This window comes from Eublepharis macularius, chromosome 4, assembly GCF_028583425.1.
Source record: "Eublepharis macularius isolate TG4126 chromosome 4, MPM_Emac_v1.0, whole genome shotgun sequence".
Classification (NCBI taxonomy): domain Eukaryota; kingdom Metazoa; phylum Chordata; class Lepidosauria; order Squamata; family Eublepharidae; genus Eublepharis; species Eublepharis macularius.
Genome location: NC_072793.1, coordinates 91348365 through 91367110, shown reverse-complemented (window position 1 = coordinate 91367110; position 18746 = coordinate 91348365). Strand labels below are relative to the sequence as shown.

At 42.2% G+C, this 18746-nt stretch overlaps 1 protein-coding gene across 1 annotated transcript in view; it reads right to left on the bottom strand.

Moving 5' to 3' along the window:
• The window catches only part of CPLX2 (complexin 2), a 165926-nt gene that overhangs the window by 139903 nt on the left and 7277 nt on the right, over positions 1–18746 (bottom strand). The window contains exon 2 of the mRNA XM_054976138.1: positions 10193–10282. The gene's annotated coding sequence lies outside the window, so the exon portion shown is untranslated. The remainder of the gene's footprint in view (positions 1–10192; positions 10283–18746) is intronic.

The following is an 18746-nucleotide window of genomic DNA, read 5'->3' as shown; positions in this document are numbered from 1 at the left end:
ATTATATTCTTTAATATTATATAGTGCCACTAGTGTGTGTGGTGCTTACAGACTACAAGAAGGCAGTTCTGTCTTCTGAAGAGTTTAGCATCTAAAATTTTATATAAGGAAGGCAAAAAAGGAAAAGGAAGGAGGTGGGAGCAGCAATCAACAGGGGATGGATCAGTGTTCATTTCAGTGACACACTAGTAGGCGACTGTACAAGAGAGGCATGATGAAAAAATTGGATTTGGAAGAGAGATTTAAAGGAAGTGAGAGAGGTGGTGTAATGGAAGTGTTCTGGGTGGCAATTCCAAACATAAAGAGAGATGGGGATGTCTGAGAGAGAAGGAGATCCTCCAGTTGCTGAGGGTTGAAGAGTTGGAGAAGTGAAGGTAATGGGACAGTGGTGTATTGGGAAATGAGAGTGGAGAGATGAGGGTCAGTAAGATCTTAAAGGACACTGAAGGCAAGTACAAAGAACATGTGCTGGATCTGGGAGGGAACATGAAACTAGTGTAGGGTTTCATTGGGTTAGATTGAGGCAAGGTGTGAATGGCCTTGCTAGTTGGGTGGTTGAGGAAAGTGCTGTCAAGACATAGCTGATTTATGGATACCCTGCTTGGGTTTTTGGGGCAATATACTAATACAGGTGGTTTGCCATTGCCTGCCTCTGTGTAACAACCCTGGTCTTCCTTGGAGGTCTCCCATCCATTTGCTAACCAGGGTCAGTTCTGCTTAGCTTCTAAGATCTGACATGATCAGGATTGCCTAGGCTATCCAGGTCAGGGCTTGCTGGTCTACTGCAGCAAAATAAAACTGAAGTCTGGTGGCACCTTAAGATTAACAACAGAATGTGGACAAGGTTGAAATGTCAACAGAAGACCACAGAGAACAAAGTGGCTGTAGTTAAGAAGGGGAGAGAGAAAGCAAGCATGCGAGGCCACAGATGTAGGGCTATATCTTGAATGCTGCAAAGAGAGACATGACTTGGTGACAGACTGAAAATGTGTATAGCAAGGGAGAGGGATAAATGGTCAAAGATAAGGCCAAGGCTTGGTGCCTGTTCTATGGGAGATACTGTCAATTAAAATGGAGAGCAAGTGGTGAGAAGGTGGCTTCAGAGGAAATATCAGTTCAGTCTTCAACACATTGACTTCAAGATGCTAATAAGACACTCAAGTAGAAAACTCCAAGTAGAGCCAGCATGGTGTAGTGGTTAGATTGCTGGACTAGGATGTGGGAGACACTGCTTTGCCATGGAAGCCTGCTGGGTGACCCTGGGCCATTCACTCCCTCTTAGCTTAACATACCTCACAGGCTTCTTGTGAGGATAAAATGGAGGAAGGGAGAATGATGTTGTAAGCCATTTTGGGCCCTCATGGGAGAGAAAAGCAGGAAGCATCTCAGTAAGTAAACAAAATTCGACATGGAACTAACAAGTAATACAAAAGATGCTACAGAGTGTGAGACTCAGGTGCTCTAGTAGTGACCTATGCGGAAGAGAGTTAAATTCTGTTGAAATAGATGAGAGGACAGCCGTGTCTCTGGAATATCAAGCAGGTTTTTGGGTGTGTTAAAATTAGTCAATTATTTTCAGAGCCCTCAGGTTTAATTTAAACAATGTAAAGGAAGTATGTACTATATAGCCTTTACATTTTTATAGCTATTTATCATCCCAATAAAATCATTTCCACATAAAGCTTTTTTAAAAATATAACGTTTGAACTACATTTCATTTGTTTTTTTCTCTAATCAAATATTTCAGTTCACATAGCTGCTGCTATATCAGAACATAAAATTAACATAAAGTACTTTTGAAATTTGTTAGCTAAATATAGGCCATTTCCACACTACTCACCTTCATCCGGAACGCTGCGGAACGTTGCAAAAAAACCGCGGGAGATAGCGTCTTCTCATGCAAGTTTTCCGCGACATCGCACAAAACTCACATGAGAAGACGCTATCTTCCATGTTTTTTCATGACGTTCCACAGCATTCTGGATGAAGGTGAGTAGTGTGGAAATGGCCATAGACAATATAAACTATCTATTTAGGGCATTGGAATCTATCTTATTTATCTATCTTATTTATAGGAGAGGAAGGCAGCATGACTTAGTTTCTTGTTTCTAACGAGCTCCCCTCATGGGCTCCAGTTCCTGAACAGGTCTATTGCTGTCATCTGCACTGTATCACTCTTATTCACTTCTAATATTCTTTTTAGACTTCCTAAAGGCCTTCTGGCCTTTCCCTCTTTTGCATTCCTCTGGAGCTCACTCTCTTTTAGTCTTCTTTTCCTGCCTCCCCTAGGGCTGCCGACTTCAGGTTGGGAAATTCCTGGCAACACAGGGGTGTGGTCTTTGCAGGGTGGGGTTTGGAGAGGAGAGATGCCTCTGTAGGGTTTAATGTAATAGAATCCACCTTCCAAAGCAGCCATTTTCTGCCATGGAACTGATCTCTGTCAACTGTAGATCAGTTGTAACTCCAGGAGATTTCCAGATCCACTTGAATGCTGGCAACTCTACTCCCTTTTCATAATTCTGCCTTGACTTTTGAAAGTGCCTTGTTTGTTCTGCTTATCTTGCCGAGGCTCCTCGGCCTTCCTTCCCTCATGGTGGTTGGCTGGGGTCTCCAAACAGGAGGGGAAGAAAGAAGTCCCCTCCTTCAGTGTTGCCCTCCCCCCAAGGGGTGTGTGTGTTATCTGCTTAATCTCAGCTATACTCATGATAGCTAAATGGAACCTTCATGTTCACATGCAGTACAACTCTAGATTATATAGATGGGGAGGGGGGGGCAAGCAACAGGGGATGCTGCCTCCTTTGTGCCTTGTTTGTTAACTGCCTATAGGCATTTGGTCAGCTGCTGCTGGAATCTTGGACTAGAAGGAGGCAAGTGACTTGCCTAAGATCACAAACTGAATGCAAGACAATGGTGGGAGCTGAGACCTTAATGCATTCCTTTGCTGCAACACAACGCCAATTTGACTATAAGGTTGACAACTCCAGGTTTGGAAATTCCTGGAGATTTGGAGGTGGAGCTGGGAGACAGGGATGGGGAAGGACCTCAGCAGGGTTATAATGGCATAGAGTCCACCCTCCAAAACAGCCATTTTCTTCAGGGGAATTGATCTATATAGCCTGGAGATCCACTGTGATTCCAGGAAATTGCCAGGCCTCACCTGGAGGTTGGTATATCAGATTTAGCATGAGGCAAATGAGTGGTAAGAGATAAAGGATTTGCCCAAGACCACTAAATAGGGTTTGATCCTAAAATATCAAACCCCCCATCAATCAATTTGCTCGCCAATATTCATTTCCTCTCTGCCCCAACAAAACAAAAGCTCTTTTTACCTTCTGCATCCAAACTATGGCCCAATTTGTACCTCCATCTTAAAGGGGGATAGGACTCCTGCAATGGGCAAGAGCTGTCCAATCAACAGCTACCCAGGACTCTGAGAGCTCGCCTACCCCTACCACTTATTTATTTATGTTATTCTATCTCATTTATTGCCTGCCTTTCTCACTGAGACTCAAGGCAAATTCTAAAACAGTGTAACAAAGAGTAAAATAATACATCCAATAAACAATACAAAAAAACCTGGATTACCCAATTAGATAACAATGTAATAAAGACATTACATCCAGTAAACAATGCAGTATGGTGTGGGAAGGGATGAAGGAAAAAAAAATTAGCTAAATTTATTTTCATTGAAAATTAAAGCTACATGCTTATTTACTTCTTAAAAAGTGTTCTCTTGCACCTTTTTGCATTACTATATTCCTACTCTCTTTAGAAAAATTCCACATGCACTCTTCCACCTCGCCATAGCATAGTGCCATAGCATCAGTGTCTACTGCATAGGCACTGATGCAGTACTTTATATACGTCCATAGAGGCAAATAGTGGTGCTTCTCCATGTTGCTGTTCTACACGGTTTCTAGAGCTTCAGATCACAAATGCCCTTTTCAAGGACAAATGTAAGAAAAAAAATGTGCATTAGTCCTTCTTTCTGCCCAAGATGGTGGTTTGTAATATCTCCTGTTTTAAAGGGTCACAGACAATCATGATGGGATTAGAGCACCTCAGCCAATGGCAGCTATGTTACTCCAGTGTGATATTACCTCACTTCTACCCTACAGTTAACTTACTGCATTATAACACTCCCCACCCCCCTTTTAGGCAGCCTTCCTGCCACCTTTATACAGGGTCCTGTCAGACCTGGAACTGTGCCTTCCTGGGTCTCCTGCCTCCTTTGTGTTATTCTGTTCTCCTGGTCCTCTCTCATTGCTGCCCAGGACAAGGTGGTGCTCTGGCAGCTAGTTACTGTGGTTGGAGATGATGTTGTTATCTGTTCTGTGTTCTGGACTCTTGGTAAGTTCTAGGATGTGGGTGTTATCCATCATGGGGGCTGCCCCTGGATAACAAATCACCAGGAACACAATCCAAAAAGAAGAAGGAAAAGATTCTCTGTCTCATTGACTACTCAAAGCAGAGAAAGATTTCCTCTCATGATCTAGTTGCTATTCATCTGCTCTCTAAGTGGAGGCCAGTGTCCTCATCAGTTAGCAGTGGCCTCTAATTGGAGAATAAGCAGAGTTAAGAAGCTTCTACTCAAGAGCATCAGGCCTCAACAGAAGAGGTGTGAGAGGAAAAGCAGAGTTAAGAGAGAATAAGAGAGAATAAGCAGAGAATAAGAGAGAATAAGCAGCGTTAAGAAGCTTCTACTCAAGAGCATCAGGCCTCAACAGAAGAGGTGTGAGAGGAAGAGATCATCATGGCTTGCTTGAGCACGGCTTATTCTGACACCTTGGATGAAGAAGGGCCTGTTAGGGGCCCTGAGATGCCCCCTATACAGATCTCCTAGAATGCTTTGCAGGTGGTCCCTACAGTCCTTCCTAAGTAAACAGGCCTCATCCTCATCCACTGGGATTTTACCAACCAGAAACCTCCCAAGGATACCTGCTTCATCCCAGCATCTCTGGCTGACCTGGAGCTGTTACCGCAGCCTAGCTAGGCCCCTGCACTCCCAGAGTTTCCCCCAGACTACTGGGAACAAAAGTGGAGGAGAACCAGGGCAGAGTCATGGACTCATTGAAGGAACGCACACCACGGTGCCTGGGACCTCCCTCATTCCAGGCTTTCTATTCTCAGAAGGAAGAAAGTTGCAATAGTCTTGGCTGGAGTCGGGACCTTAGCCAGGCTACCAGGAAGGTCAATGATCTCAGTTTTTCTATGAAAGCCTGCAGATGGATAGGCACCTTGCTGGTTCAACAGCTCCCACTGTGCCTAGTCGGGAAGGAGTTGGGTCTTTTGCTTTTTCCCCAGCACCACGTTTGTGTGGAGATTCCTGTTCCTGCCTCACCTTGAGGTACCTGTTTCACCCTTGCCATGCCTGCATAAGCCTCCCTGCTGAATACAAGGCTTCTTCTCCCTCTGCTTTTCTGTGAGGAGATTGCTTCACTGCTGCATCATACTAGGGAACCAGGGACAGCCTGCATAACTGTCATCCTAGGGTTGCCAATTGTGACTTGGGACATTCCTAGAGATTCAGGGGCAGTGCCTAGGGAGGGCAGAATTTGCAGAGGAGGCGGACCTCAAAGCAGGTACAATGTTAGAGAGTCTGCCCTCCAGAGCTGCCATTTTTTCCGGGGCTACTGATCTCTATAGCCTGGAGATCAGTTATAGTTTCAGGAGATGTCCAGCCCCTAGATTGGCAATTCAGTTAGACCAGTATAGAAAGTGTGATGGATGTAGCAAGTTCAAGTTCAGTTTATTGTATACAGCCTTTGGCTGTTACAAATTTACATCCTCAACAGTGAGGGATACAAATTGTGTACATACTATAAAGCAGAAAATACACAAAGAATAGGATGTAGAGCCAGGAACCAGTTTTAAAATATAGCTACAAACTCAGTAGAATTGGAGTAATTAAAAAAATTGTCTAGGTAACCTCCAGTGGATGTACCAAGTCTGTATGGAAGGAAGACAAAAGGTGGGCTAGCTAACCGTGGAGGTTTGGTGCAAGATTCCAATGATTTTGAATATGCTACACCATTGGAAACTACTTTCGTGGAAACAAAATGGTTTTAATCAAACATGTTTCTGGCTGTCCTATGGCCTGTGAATATTCCCAAGCAGCCTAACAGGGAATACTGTTCAACACTGCTAATTACCCCAAAGTAGAGACACCTTATTCTTGATGCGCAGACAGAGTAGATGAAGCCCCAATACTATGCATTATTAAACATAAATACTGCAGTCCTTCCTAAATGAGTTTTGCTGTAAAGGAGCTAGAATCTCTGAACACCTTTCTTTCCAGAATCAATGTTGCACATTTCCGTTTGTAGCAAAGATGGTAGAAGTTTTAAGACTTCTGTCATTATTCATCTAGGTTCTCTTTCACTTGCTACAAATGGGCCTAAATTCCATTTCCCACTAAAAAGTCATAATGCATTCAGCCTCAATGTTATCACCAATGCTGTAGCTTTCCTTGGCCTATCCCCTCACAGTAGGCATTTATAAAGATTTACATCCTTAATATAGTATATGAATGCACCTTTATGGTGAGTCCAGGACATAAATATTTATGGTAGGGAAATGCTCTGCACAATGCACTGAGAAGGATTTGGGGAGAAGGAGCTGTAAGGAGAGTATCAGGTGCTACTTAGTCCTCTCTCCACTGCAGACAAAGGAAACACTCAGGAGACCCCGAACTAAAGAGAGTTTGTTCCACTGAAGCAATCTAGAGATCTTTCAAAGGCCCCTGAAACTGGCACAAAACCTGAAAATATCTGGCTTTAAGGAAATCCAGCCATCTCAGTCATATTATCCTAGGGGAATAGGTACAGCATATAATTGAAAAAGGTTTTATTATTCCTGAATTCACATTCTGGCAGCGTACATGTTGAATATGTAGAAGATTCCATGTTCAATCCCTGCTATCTCTGATCAAAGGCAAGCATGACAAAACTCTGGCATGGTCATCGATATACACACTTTGTGCTAAAATATAATGCATTTCGACAAGTTAACCCAACAGAATGTTGTGATTCTAAGAAAATTTGCATGCCTTGTTTATTTGCATAATTCACTCAGTTTGCTAGTCAGAGGCAGGAACAAGGAACTATGCAGGATACTGGATCCCACTCCTTAAGCCCTAGAAATCCAACACACCTCCCAGCCTGATGTTTGAGTATCACCAGCCTATGTTACCTCTGCCTAGAATGATGCTTAAAAAAAAGACCTGAGTCTCAGGATGCGGATGCCACAGCCAATACCAAACAATGTGCATGCATGCATGGTGCTTAAGTAGATCCATGTAACACAGAGAATCCTGGCAAAGTTAGCAGAATGACTCAGCAGCTATACCTCAATGCTAGAATTTTAGAAAAGGAATCTATTCTCTACCATGATGAATGTCTAGGTTGGATTAAACTGCGCAGCTCTCATGTAAGTTAGCAGTTCCTTGCCAAAGATCTGGGAAGTAAGGAAGCAAGAAGTTGAAGAAACAGATATTTCTGACAGAGCCAGTTTGGTGTAGTGGTTAAAAGCAGCAGGACTCTAATCTGGAGAGCCGAGCTTGATTCCCCACTCCTCCACTTGAAGCCAGGTAGGTGACCTTGGGTCAGTCACAGCTCTTCCAGCGCTCTCAGCCCCACATACCTCACAGGGTGATTGTTGTGGGGATAATAATAACATACTTTGTAAACTGCTCTGAGTGGGCGTTAAGTTGTCCCGAAGGGCGGTATATAAATCAAATTTTATTATTATTCTCTTGAACTGAGGATCTTCAAAAATTATCATAGTGTCATAGCAACTCTTCTGCTACCTGATCTCATTTCACACTATATACTTGACATTCTTTGACATCACTTCACCCTTCTAATGTTGGCCCAGTTCTCACAAGTGACAGTTTAGTATAAGTCTATGTCTGAACAATATCTCTTCAGATTACAGGTGGGGAAAGCGCATCTTTAAATGCTTCCCTGTACAAAACAGTTTGCTGCAAATAAAAAATTTAATGTCCAGGAGACTGATCCTAACCTGACTTTCTCGTTTCTAGCTTTCTGTATGTGGAGATTTTTTATTTGGGAAAAAGCATTCAGTCACATGAGCTCCTATCTGCAGTCTGAAGTGGTAAAGTCTAGACATAATCTTGCCACTTCATCAGCTGTTTGCAAGAACTAAGGTGTAATAGACTCAACTCTCCAGGGAGGGATTGTATCCCTCCAGGGATGCCTCTATAGTTTCTAACACAGTTTTGTCACTGAATACATATTAAACAGGAGTGATTGCCCCCCTGTTTGGTAGTCTTGAGAAGCCATCACTTCATTTACTTCCATGTTTCAAACAAAAGGTGTGTGAAAGATATTGCATACAATATCTTGATGAAAATTAGCGACCACTTAGATCTCAAGAGGAGAGAAAAAGATACTTAATTCCTTCTTATGCAAAAGTGGGGGAGTTTGCAGATTTACTTCTCTATTATGGACGTGCTTGACTGTGACAAAGTTTTGTTCTAAAGTTTGTATGGATGGCAACCTTTTCCATGTCTCAATGGGCACTGTTTTAGAGGTTTTGATTTCCTTATGATGGTTTATTCACTCAAATATCTTTGTTGTTTTTTCTAGAAAGGTGACATTTTCAGCTTGGCTGTGAAACATTTTGCACTTTGAGAATTAGTTTTTGTAAGTATTGTTAAGAGCTGAGCCTCTGCTTTTCATTTTTTTTATATAGTCAGACACACAAACAAAAACATCACAGCACATAAGAAATTCGGCATCTCACATACAGATCTCCACTGCTATCAAATCAAGAAGATGACATTTACTGGGGAACAGTGGGGCAGTAAAGGGAGAGGGAGTGCTCTCATCATAACTCTGAGCATGACACAAAACCTCAGAAACAGAGCAAGGAGGATGAGCAGGACAAAGACAGAAAGTGAGGCAGAAAAGGTTAGGAAAGGAGGTGTGCATCATATCTCTAGCTGTACTGCTGCTAAGCATTTGGAATACTTGAACAGAAGATACTGCAAAGGAAAGGCTTCCAACTTCTTGTTGCTAGAACCCTAGGTAAATGTTCAGCTCTGCCAAGGAACTGCTTTGTAATTATGAACTAGTCACTTAGGGCCTGTGATTCTTTCTTTCCAGAAGCTTTTTGGATGGAAAAGAACTACATTACTGACCCATCCCTTGTGGCTACTGCACCCATACACCACTGGAAGAGCATGGGAAAAAATGAAAGAGAAGTTGCTCCATGCTGTAATAATAATATATGAGTTGGCTCTGCCTTGGATATTGATTAGTCTTATGAGCCAGTTTGGTGTAGTGGTTGAGAGCTTGGGACTCTAATCTGGAGAGCTGGGTTTGATTCCCCACTCCTCCACTTGAAGCCAACTGGGTGACCTTGGGTCAGTCACAACTTCTAGGAGCTCTCTCAGCCCCACCCACCTTACAGGGTGTTTTGTTGTGGGGATAATAATAGCATACTTTGTAAACCACTCTGAGTGGGTGTTAAGTCATCCTGAAGGGCAGTATATAAATCGAATGTTGTTGTTGTTGTTGTTGTTATTCAACATTGGATTACAGTTCCTAAGAGAAACTATGTGTTACCTGTATGGCACTGACTTCTAAGCAATGGTTAAATACAAACAAGAATATTTCCACAAGTAATTCCACCCTAGTAACGTAGTGGACACATGGTTACTACTACCTTAGAATAAATTATGTAAAACATCAACGTACTCAGGGATCCAACTTCACAATGCATTTCTCTATCCCATTACAAAGATGAATATGCTGAAGGTAAGAGAAGTGTCTGCATACTCCAACAGTGACCTGACAGCTATTGCTCCACTCTCCCTCCTTAGAGGGCTATCACAATGGAGTCACAATTTTTATTTGTTTATTAAAACATTTATACTTCACCTTTCCATATAGTTCAAGGCAGCATGCAAAATAATTTTAAAATTTCCAAATTTAAACCAAGATAAACCCCTCCTCCAAGGGTACAACTTTCTACTTGGCTCAGCTCTCCTTTTGATGATTTCAGCAAGGCCTGTTCTCTTAGCATCCCAGCTGCTGGATAGCAACCAACCCATATCTTTAATTGCTTACTTGTTTAATCCAGCAGCAGTGGTGGAACACTTTTCTTCCCAAACCAAAAGCCTAGTTTGTGGAGGACAATTTTGGAAATGGAAAGGAAATGCACCTACCTTCCTGTGTCTCTCCAAACAGGCACTCCTTTAGGTAACTAACACAAAGGTTCCTCAGTTGGACAATGCATGTCATCAGCAGCAGACACCCTAGAAAGGCATATAAATGAAGAAGACAAGATAAGGAGGATTGGCCCTTCCTTTTCCTGTGGCTACTGGTTCCTCTCAGTATGGATGGAGCCCCACCTGGATCAAACCATCAAGTATACTGCAGAATCCGTTTATCATGAGTGATATCTTCCAGTATGAGCTACCAGATACAACAGAAGATAGGTCAGCACATATGTGCTTCTGCTTCCTTCAGGAATGCATCTCATTATTCTCCAGATGCTCTTCCCTCACTAGCATCTCTGCTTCAGCTATCCACTAAGACAGCTGCCCTCACCCTTTGCAGGCCAGTGTGTTTGTTTGTTTGTACATCCCTGCTTCTGGTTTCCATGCCTTCTTCCTAAGAGCTAACCAACCTCTCATTACAAGTGGCTGCTTTCCAACTCCCTCCTGACAGGTGGATCATCCCTAGACTCCCAGCCACTCTGACAGATTACCCATAAAAATGTGAATGCATCTTGGCAACAGAAAGGTATATGAAATTGAATCCTGAACTGTTTTGAGAAGAGTGACATTTCTAGCCCATAAAGAGTTATTTTGTTTTCACATTAAATTGAAGATGAACATTTTGAAAGATCAGATTATCTCAGGAACTAAGCAAGCATTTTAAGATTTGCTGGGGTGGGGGGAGGTATGTTGTTCTTATTGAGCTTCCCTTTGATGTTAATTTTGAGCTGCTATACCCTCCCTAAGAACTCTCAAGCTTGAACAACTGTTAGGATTTTTGCAAGTGTCCTACGTTCAGTCATGAAAGAGTTAAATTGCTATTCTGTTTTAGTCAGATAGCTAATTAGCATAGGACCACTTAGGCCTCAAGAAAAAGTTCCTGGTATAGAAAGAGGAATCTTTAGTCGTAATGAAGGAATCTAGGATTGTCTTTTGGATGAGCCAGTTTATTGGGGTGGCAATTAGCTAGCAACTTATACTAAGGTTTTATTGCTCTTTGTTTTCAGTCAGTTCTGTTCTCAGTTCAGTCTCAGTCTCTAAGTTTCTCTCTCCAAGGTTCTAGTCTAGCCATCAAGAAGTAGTTAGTCAGCTATTCTTTATTTTCTCACCAAATGTACCCTTTTCCCTGTTATATAGTAAAGTATTTTCATAGAGCTATCACCACAGAAGTTACTTATTTCCAATGCGCAAATATCAAACTCTGCTTCCTTACTTCTCTTCTTTTTATTCTCACACCCCAACAACAACTCCATTTCTTGAGCCAATATAAGTGTCTATGTACACCAATCAGTGCTGACAAGCAAAACGGGAAGAAGGGCTGAAGGCCTTTAAGGCCATTGTACCTGGTCCAAAGGGTATGGCAGGTATGGGTTGCACCTGGCCAGAGGCAGGGCTGCACAAAGTGGGGAAGCTAGAAAGTCTGAATAACAGATGGAACTGGACAGCAAGATCAGAGAAGGAGACAAGATACTCATCAGCATGAAGGAGACAGGTCATCATGGGTGGAAGGGCAGCAAAGGTTCTGCTGGCCATGACGGCCTCACTTGAGGGAAGGCTGCAGTGAAGTTAATTGTAAACTCTACCAAACCTGAAATTCTGGTACTGAACATTGGGATCCTCTACCTAGATCCTTACAATGTTCCCTTTCTCCCCAGTGGCTGTCACAGTGCTATATTAAATTCCCAAAAGCAAATCCAAAGATCACTGCATTTTGTAGTGTACTGTCCTCACACTTTTAAGTCTCAGCACTAAACATATGATCAGTGCTGGCAACTTTGATAATCCTCATTGAACAACTCACATAGAAGAGGAAAGAGGGGGAATGATTAGAATTGGTCCAAAATAAAGGTAACCCTGTGCAACCGCCGAGTCATTGCTGACCCATGGGGGGATGTTGCATCACGATGTTTTCTTGGCTGACTTTTGTTACAGGGTGGTTTGCCATCATACCCAAAGAGAAATCAACGCTGAAAGATACGGAAGCACCAGCCATTAATACGGCAGGCCTGTTGAAGGTTCCAGATCCATAAAATGTATTGTATTTGTGGTGCATGAAGCCCCATTTTGTTAAAATTGGGGTAGGAGACTGTTTTTAGAAGAACTAGATTTCTGACCTAAAAGAGCCTATTTATATGATCAATTTCCCAGGATAACAGTCTCTGAACTGACTTTCATTTCGGCTTTTACAGCCACATTGGAGGTGTGATGCAAAGGGTTGAAGTGAGTTGGCAAATTTTGATAAGATTAGAAGCTCTCTGCCTCTCTGGAATTCCTTGTTCACTGTTGTGAAGGTTGATGACAAACCTGAAAGAGCAACATCTTGATTCTGACCCTGAAACAAGCTCTTTGATTAGCACGTCCAAAATCTCTCCTCTTGGTAACAATCATAAGCAAACCATTTGAAGAGTTAGCTCCCATAAAATTAATGGCCTGCTTCCCAAATCAATGTGTTTAGGGTTGGGGTGTCACTTCTGAAAATCAGGTATTATTCCTGCTACAAAGCAAAGGGTTTTGCACTCTGACTGCTGAAAGCTCCAAATAGGTGCTTGTGTTCAGAACCCTAAGGAGAAACGGTCTCATGTTTTCAAAATCTTCTCCCCATAAGGTTACTAACCTCAGTGTTCTCTTGGAATTAAAGCTGATCTCCAGATGACAGAGATCAGTTCTCCTGGAGCTTTGGGGGGCAGATTTTATGGAATTACATCTCTACTGAGCTCCCTCTCCTCCCCAAACCCTGCCATTCCCAAGCACTATCCCCCAAATCTCCAGGAATTTCCAAGCTAGAGTTGGTAACACAATTTCTACAATTAGGAACCGAAGTACATTATTAAAAAATTAAAGGCAGAGTTGTTAAGACTGTTGTGTGATGTAGTTTATTTTATATTGGACAGCAAGAGTCTACAGTACAGTATCAAAATGATCATGCAGACTTCTATGCTTTGCTTCCCCCTCCAATAAAACAGCAAATTGCAGCTCTAAGAATCCTATGGGCTATGGCAGGAGCTGTGCTTCACAGAACTGGGATGTCCCAGTTATAGGGTGCCCTTTTAACCTTTAACTGTGTGTGAGGCTGATGCTGTACCCTAGCAAAGTGGTATGACTTGAAACAACCACATTCACAAAACCCAAGATATTGTTACTGAAAGAAACCAGACGTCATCTCTGTTTTTTCCTGGTCAAAATTAATCTCTTTCAGAAGAAAAAAAATCGATTTCAACCAACATGCAGTGTGATCTAGCTCACTGGATTAGTGTAATTATGAGAGGGTGCTTACAGAAGTAGTTAAAGAGGACTTGCTGTGAGTTTTTCCCTCCCCGCTGTCAGGTTCAGAATGCTTTCCTTGATGTTATAACCAAAGAGACTCCATTTTAATTCTTTTAGTCTTCTGAGTGCTTTATTCACAGGTGCCAAGACGTTCCCTAGCAGCTATCTCACAGAAGAGGAATGTTTTGGCTACAGCTTTTCCAGCCTTGGGAAACTTTCACTTTCTCAGCTTCAAGCGGATTGTTTTGAGAACTATGGGGGGAGGTTGGGCCTGGTGGGGTTTGATACTCTGTACCTTGTTCTGTGCCTATCATTCGTAACAATACACGTGTACCAGCCCAGATATTGCATCTGGGCCAGTGGACTATAATGGTTGCTTTTTTCAGTAAATCTTTTGAAAACAACGGACTCTTGTCTGATTGCAGAAGGTAGTCTGGATACAACTATTATTTAGCCACAGATCTGACACCCGGCACAAACTTGGCTTCTATTCTAATTTGCTGTGAAAAAGATAAACATAGAATACCAGCAATCAGCAAGCACTGACTCAAGTGTTGGACTTGTTCATGCTTGAAGCAGGCTGTCCACTTTTATTATTTTCTCATTTTTAAACACCATATGTTTTTTTCAATTATACATGTGTTACTTTATTTATTAAAGAAATAAGTATAATTGAATATTTTAAAGGTCAATAAACTGCTCTGGGGAGGTGGGTTTCTCATGCTATGGGCAAACCAATCACTGCAACACACGGCCAGCTTCTTCTGCCAAATGGAAAGCCCAGTTTTCACTGTGCTTGTATGTGCCCCGAACAGCGACTAGAACACAGACGCCTCATTAAAAATGTTTATCAGACAACAGCTTGGTGAGTGTGCTTCCACAGGGGACACACAGCTCAAATTAGGTATTGTCTATAAGGGCCCCAAAACAGATACTGAAACACAGATGCCTAATTATGGTCTGGAAATCTGAAATGTGTGAAGGTCAGGAAAGGCACCAAATCCAGAACTCTGCCACTACGTTAACAGCAGCAAGTTTCTACGTGACTCCTCTTGGTCCTTCTGAACAATTTTGTGAATCACATTTACTTAAGGTCTTTTTTAATCTGCACTTTTAAGAAAGACTATTTATGTAGTGACAGAATAGATGGTGGTGGGAGTCATGTTGTTGCGCAATTAAAGATTCTTTCATTCAACAAACCTCTTTACTACATACTGCTTAAGCAGGGCTTTTTCCCATCAGGAATGCAGTGGAACGGAGTTCTGGAACTGCTTGAAAATGATCACATGGCTGGTGGCCCCGCCCCCTGATCTCCAGACAGAGGGGAGTTTAGATTGCACTCCGCGCCGTTCAGCGCCGCTCTGTCTGGAGATCAGGAGGCGGGGCCACCAGCCATGTGACCATTTTCTCCGAGGGCAACCCACTGAGTTCCACCACCTCTTCCCAGAAAAAAAGCCCTGTGCTTAAGTGTATGTGAAGGGAAGGTCTGGCCTTGCCTTTTACCCTGTAACTCTTCCTACTGATGCAGTCGCACCGTTTCTGCAGTTAATACTAATGAAATTTAATACTAATGCGGGGGGGGGGAGGGGATAAGGAGGCTCAAAGAAGAAGAATGCCTAATTTTGGGTTGTTTTTTCTTTGGGCAAATCCACACACACTCATCTTCCGCTCATCTTGCGCTGTCGTGGCAATCGCCTTCATTCCACTACCAAGCTGTGCATCCTCACATCCACCCTTCCAGCGCATCTTCATGGCACAATCAGTTCTCCACACGCCACTGAGTAAAGCGTCACAGTGGGCAGTTCCATCCTCCGCCGTCAGAATTGAAGGCGCTCGTCACTCCCCCCCCCCCTTTTTTAAAAAAAGGGTCAATTATCCGGTATACCGATATCTCGACTCCGGTGACCGTTTCTTCCCGCACAAACCGCTGCTCACTACGGTTGGTTTACCAGTATACCGACCTTTATGCACTGTGAAAAAAAAGGGGAGAAAACGGATTTCCGCGAATATCACGTGGTTTGGAGGGAAGGCGCAATAGTGGCGCAGTGATGGCAGGGAACATGCGGAATGGGAAAGCGTGTGAGTATCTGCATGAATAGTGTGCCAATTGTGAAAAAGCCGTGGAAACAAATAGGTAGTGTGGATTCGGCCCTTGTTAGGATTTTGTAAAGAGCGTCTTTTTTTGTGACAGCATGGCTGAATTAGGCTGATGATAAACCAGGCAGGTTTCTTTTATTCTTGTGCAGATGATCACAGCTCTTCTCTTCCTCAGGGCAGAGATAGTGAGTTCTCTGAAAATGAACCATAACTCTCTGGATTTCTCATGAGCGAGAAATCTTCAGTTTCTGACCACAGAATGTTGCTGATCTGTTAACAGCAAGAGAGCTGAGCGTGAGCACCACCGTGTATTTTACCTTTCCTGCCATGTGGCTTCTTGGCGCCTACAATTTATGACTATATAACTTGTGTCAATTTTGTGAAAGTCAAATTGTGTATCAAATTGTAAATCCTCAAAACTGACTGGTCAATAGTTCATCTGGGGGAAGTTTGCCGAGAATCAGTGCAGTGTAGTTGATAAGAGTGTTTATTTTAAAGAGGGGAGACCTAGGTTCATTATTCAGTAATGAAGCTCACTGGAAATGCAATCTTAAGAAGAGTTTCACTTTTCTGAGCTCACTGAAGTCAATGGACTTAGAAGGGTCCAACTCTGTTTAGTACTACACTGGTTACCTTGCCCTGCCTATTGAGAAATAGTGTTCTTTGGATTGAATATCTACAGAACTTCACTAGACATTGCAATGCTCATAGATACTTAATTCCACCTCGTGCTTACACATCCCTTGATGTCTGAGGCACTCACGGCTGGAAAAGAAATCCAGAGCATGGTACCAGTCTTACAGTATATATGTCTTTTTAATATATATTTTATTTGAAAAACAACATAGTAATAAAAAGATACAGAAAGGAAAAAGAAAATTATTTAACATAGCTATACAAAGATAACTAACCCATATAGCAAAATATATAAACTACAGAGTATTCTTCCCTCCATCTCCTTATGTGTGTGTTATGTGCCGTCAAGTCGCCTCCGACCTATGGTGACCCTATGAATGAAAGACCTCCAAAATGTCTTATCATTAAGAGACTTGCTCAGATCCTGCAAACTGGAGGACGTGGCTTCTTTTATTGAGTCAAGCCATCTCGTTTTAGGTCTTCCTCTTTTCCTAGCATTATTGACTTTTGCTTACTTATATTAAAAGCATTTTATGTTGAACATTTTAAATTACATATTTGATAGTTAATCCATTTTACTGAGAGTTGTTCTTAATTTTCAGCTATATAATCAAAAGAAGCTTTCCATTTTTTCTGAAAGTCTAGGATTGGCCTGTTATGTATATAAGATGTTAGTTTTGCCATTGATACATATTCATATAGTTTATTCATCCATTCTGTTGAGTCTGAACAGGATTCTGCCTTCCACTTTGTTGCATATACTACTGTTGCTGCTGTCATCATATATTTAAAAAGTTCGCTGCGTGTTTTATATATTTGTGTGTGTGTGTATATATGTTATACATTAGGGGTATCTAGATATGCTTGACTAAAGAGATTAGGCCAGGTTTAAGTCCCAGACCAATCTAGAGCCATGTAGCCTGATCTTGATTGAACCACTTCTGGTTTTGATTAACTACCATTGATTGTATTACTATCTTCTTTGGGGACAACTTTTTCACAGAGTTTAATCTGGTAAATTATTTAATTTGTAGTCTTATAGAGGTAAAGTATAAAAGTATGTAAAGTATAAAAGTACTGTGTTAAAATGTTATAGCATTAACCCATTAATGGCTTCTAACCAAGTTGATCAGGGAATGTAATCTTGAAAAAAGCTGGGTGTCAATGACAGAGCATGGATCACTTCAACAGCGTCTCAGATAATACCTGGTAAATGCCCTTATGCACTTAATAGAGGCTTGCCATCCTGCCCCCCCCCCAGCCACTCCCCCAGTCCTGCTCACTTGGACTGCGGCGGGGGGGGGGGGGCGAGGGGAGAAGAAGTACTTGCTCCTACGCTTCCGTCATGCTGGCAACAGAGATGCTGCAGGTTGCACTGAAGCCCAGTTTGGCGGTGATTTGTACTGAACTGGGCTTCACTGTGCCCTGTGGATTCACCATCATGCTGGAAAATGACATCATTTTCTGGTATGATGGGGTAACTGTGGGTCATGTTGAAACCCAGTTCAGTAAAAATCACCTGTTTGGAGGCAATTTTTACTAAACTGGGCTTCAACACATCCTGCAGCTCCTCCATCACTCTGGAAAATGATATAATTTTCTGGTGTGATGAAGGAGCTGCAGGCACATTGAAGTTTAGTTCAGTAAAAATCACCCATTTATAGGCAATTTTTACTGAACTGGGCTTCAGCACGTCCTGTAGCTCCACTGTCATGCTGGAAAATATCATTTTCTGACATATGATGGGGGAGCACAGGAGCACATATACCTACCCCACTGCTCTTCAGCCCCCTGAATCCCTACTTGGGCCCCTGGCAACCCTAACTTAATACTAGTCACTATAGGAAGATAAAATGGAGACTGGCAGCTTAATTAATACACTGGCCAGACACATGATCTTTTCAGAAAAAGAGAAACTGCAATAATTTAAATAGGCTTTCCATATGTGCTGGCATTAAAAAAAAAGAAACTGGGGGTGGGGGTAGTTTCAGATGGATAGCCATGAGTAGAACTTCAAGATTCAAGTCCACTAGCACTTTGAAAACCAACAAGATTTTTAAGGTATAAACGTTCGATAGTCAAAGCTCCCTTCATCAGATACAGAGAGGGGTAGGGGGGTGGAGGTGAGCAGCTTTCCCCCCAGAACTCCCTCTCCCATTCTTTCAATGGAAAAATTGGGAATTTTAAAGAACACTTAATAAATCCTAAGAAATATTTTCCAAACTGGAAAGTGTGAAAAGACAAGGGAAAACCTGGAAGTGATGTCATGTCTCTCAAAGAATTGGCTGCAATTCTTGGTAAAACCATAGACTTTCCAGTGATTCCTCTAGACTGATGTCACTTCTGGGCTTTCCCTGATACCCGCTCCCAGTCTCCCACTGGTTGGCAACTGAGTCTGCAACCCTATGCTATAATTTGTATGATACTACATTATGGATAAATACAGTGTCTATATAAGCCATGAGCCCTATTATGACTCTACATGTCTTTTTCTATGCAGATA